A 3406-nucleotide genomic window follows, 5' to 3' on the forward strand; every position below is an offset into this window, starting at 1 on the left:
AAAAATATGGAACGCTTCACGAATTTGCGTGTCATCCTTGCACAGGGGTCATGCTAATCTTCTCTGTGTCATTCCAATCCTAGTATATGTGCTGCCGAAGTGAGCACAAACAAACATTTTTAAAAAGCAAACTAAAAACAGAGTTGTCAAGTCAGTTCAAAAAGATGCCTGCACCCTATGTTCATAGCAGCATTATTTACAATAGCCAAGACACAGAAACAATCTGTGTCCACCAAGAGTTGAATGGGTAAAGATGTGCTTCAGCTCAGTTCAGTCGCTCAGTCGTGTCCAACTCTTTGCGACCCCATGAATTGCAGCACGCCAGGCCTCCCTGTCCATCACCAACTCCCGGAGTTTACTCAAACTCATGCCCATCGAGTCGGTGATGCCATCCAACCATCTCATCCTCTGCCATCCCCCTCTCCTCCTGCCCCCAATCCCTCCCAGCATCAGGGTCTTTTCCAATGAGTCAACTCTTTGCAAGATGCGGTATACACACACACACACACACACACACACACACACACACTGGAATATTGCTGCTGCTGCTAAGTCACTTCAGTCGTGTCCGACTCTGTACGACCCCATCGATGACAGCCCACCAGGCTCCCCCGTCCATGGGATTTTCCAGGCAAGAGTACTGGAGTGGGGTGCCATTGCCTTCTCCCAATGGAATACTACTCAGCCCTAAAAAGAATGAATAATGCCATTTGCAGCAACATGGATAGACCTAGAGAATTTCCAGGAACTCTTTCTTTGTTCTCATAAATTTCTTTTTTGTACTCATCTGGTCATTTCATGAATGTATTATTTTTTCCTTATATTTCTGTAGATTGAGTTGAGGTTTTTTTTATAACTTTTCCTCTCTCTTGGTTTCTATTTTCTCTAAATTCTAGCTTAAATTTTTATTCTGTCTCTATCACTGGTGTTGCAGAGTTTTCTCTGTTTGGAATCCTTGTCTATTCACTCCATCTAAGGGTGAAGAGTTCAAGTCCAAGTTGAAGCTCTTTGTGCATGGGCAGGACATGTTGACTGGTGGGCTTCACTACAGAGTGATCTGGCTGGGGGGAATTAGGAAAGACCCCCAATTATCAGGATGTTTAGGACTGTCTTTGGGCTTCTTAGAGTTGCAGAGAAAATGTGTCCAATGTTTTGCTTGGAGGCTCTCAGTCTGTTTGCTTCTAATCTTGGAATGGAATGAATCTACGGTTTCTCTCTTCACTACTAGACTTGCACTTGCTACTTTTGTTTTTGGTGTAGTGGCCTCACTCCAGGGCCTAGTGCTCGCTCTGGTTCACTTTTGTTGGAAAGCAAAGTTTCTGCTGAGTGGAGGAGGGGGTTGAGCAGTCACGCGTGGTGACAACGAAGCGGATGCGGGAACAGCCAAGGACAGCTGGAGTGTCTGATTGCCTCTTAGGTAAACTCCCCAAATCCTCCTGCTTTACCTGCTTTTCCAGAGATTCCTGGCATTTTAAAATTTAGGTTTTATACTTATCCATATATTGTGAGGCCAACAGCTTAGGAAACAACTGCCATGGAAAAGATAGCCTGTGACTTGCTTGTCCTGAGAGGAGCAGGCCTTAGAACCACATGGGGAAGCTCCAGCATGGGTCATGAGACAGGTGGGATGGGGAACTATGGGCAAGAGCCTCTGTCGCAGTTTTCACGGGAGGAGTGGGACAGGCAGGGAGAGCAGGCTGAGGACCAGGCAGCTTGGTTAATTCCAGCTCTGTGGCATCGTGGCCGTCCCTAGCCGCCCGGTGCCTGGCCCTGGGGTATAGAAGAGGTGGGGTGGTGTGGGCTCCGGATTGGTTGGCTTCAGGAGAAAGGCACATCAAAAGGGATCCTCATTATCTCCAGGAACTGGCTGGTTCTGGGAGGTGCCGTCTCCTCGTGATCAGTGAGGCCCCAGATGTCAAAACAGGGGAGTAAAAAGGTGTGCATAATGTACTTGGTATGGCCAGCTCCCGAGCCTCTGAGAAGGACTGTGTGCAAGATGGCTCCCTTCTAGATTTCGTCCACTGCTTGTTCACGGTTCTGCTTTCATGGATAAAAGATGATTATGACAAGTGAGGGTTACTCATCTATCCATCTACTCTCCAGCTTCCAAAATGTTTTCCTATTGTACCTCCATCATTCTGTTTGAATGGGAGACATTTATGTCTTTCTAAAAAATCCTTTATGGTCATTTGAGTGGGATTTGGAGAGGCAGCAAAGGTGAGTGCTTGTGTTCAACCCACCACCTTTAACTGGTCATCAAATACTACCTCTTACACAAATGCTTTTTCCTTCTTACTTTGAAGGAACGGGGATATTTAACCACTCCACTCCACTCCACCCATTTCTGCCCCAAACAGGATATACACAGGACCATATAACTTACTTATCTTAAAATATTTGAAGAGCTAACATACAGAAGAAAGAGTGAGCTTACCCTGAGTACCTCCAGACCATATGTAGGAACAATGAGCAAAAATTTTAGAGAGATTGTCCAGATAAACAAAAGAAAAAAAATATATTATGCACTCTGAAAATTTAAGGGAATTCTCTGGCAGTCTAGCGGCTAAGATTCTGTGTTTCCATTGCAGGGGACACAAGTTCCATCCCTGGTCAGGGAACTAAAATTCCTCATGCTGCAACAAAGACCTGATGCAGCCAAATAAATAATTTTTTAAATGCATGTTTCAAATTTTTTTAATCAAAAAATAAAATTTTAAAAATAGTAATAAAATTCAATCTGCTGCCTCAAGAAATAAAGAGCTTTGCATCATGGAACTCATGGAAATGCAGTAGGCAGAAATGTCTGACCCTAAAGATTCCTAATCCCATGGATCTTCCTGTGACTTCTCTTTTGGAGCACTTATAGTTGCTGTTTTCTCTTTAGGCTATGAGCTGTATATGAGCAAGAACTGTCTTTTTTAATCACCCCTTTACCAGTTAGATTTAGCATGGGGCCTGACACATTGTAGGTGCTCTAAAGCAAACCAAAATTTACAAAGCAGATTAAGAACTAGGATGATATTAAATGTATCTTGACACTAGAAGAGGATTCTAGAAGAAACAGAATTAAGTAAAGATACATAATTCAATGTGGGATGATAAGGGAGGACTTCCTAAGGGTGGTGGTGTTTAAATTAATTCTTAGAGAGCATAAAGGAGTAAGGCAAGGAAGGGAGGGAAGAGAATTCTAGGAGAAAAAAACATCAGATCAATGTCACAGAGACATGAGATAACATGATGTATTCTGGGAACTTACTCCAAACAGCAGGATAACATGGAGGATAACATGGAGGGATATGGAGAGAGAGGAGACCAGAGCCCAAGACCAGGTCAATGTCATGCTAAGAATTTGACAATTAGTGCCGGAAAGTGTTGCTCCAGACTCCGAAGCAGAAAGTCTTACAGT

At 43.7% G+C, this 3406-nt stretch overlaps 1 non-coding gene across 1 annotated transcript; it reads right to left on the reverse strand.

Moving 5' to 3' along the window:
• Positions 1-107, reverse strand: LOC122430242. The gene has a single exon (XR_006266315.1). It is a non-coding gene; the product is annotated as a U6 spliceosomal RNA (small nuclear RNA).
• Between the last annotated feature and the right edge of the window lie 3299 nt (positions 108-3406).

Source organism: Cervus canadensis, chromosome 28, assembly GCF_019320065.1.
Source record: "Cervus canadensis isolate Bull #8, Minnesota chromosome 28, ASM1932006v1, whole genome shotgun sequence".
In the NCBI taxonomy this organism is placed as follows: domain Eukaryota; kingdom Metazoa; phylum Chordata; class Mammalia; order Artiodactyla; family Cervidae; genus Cervus; species Cervus canadensis.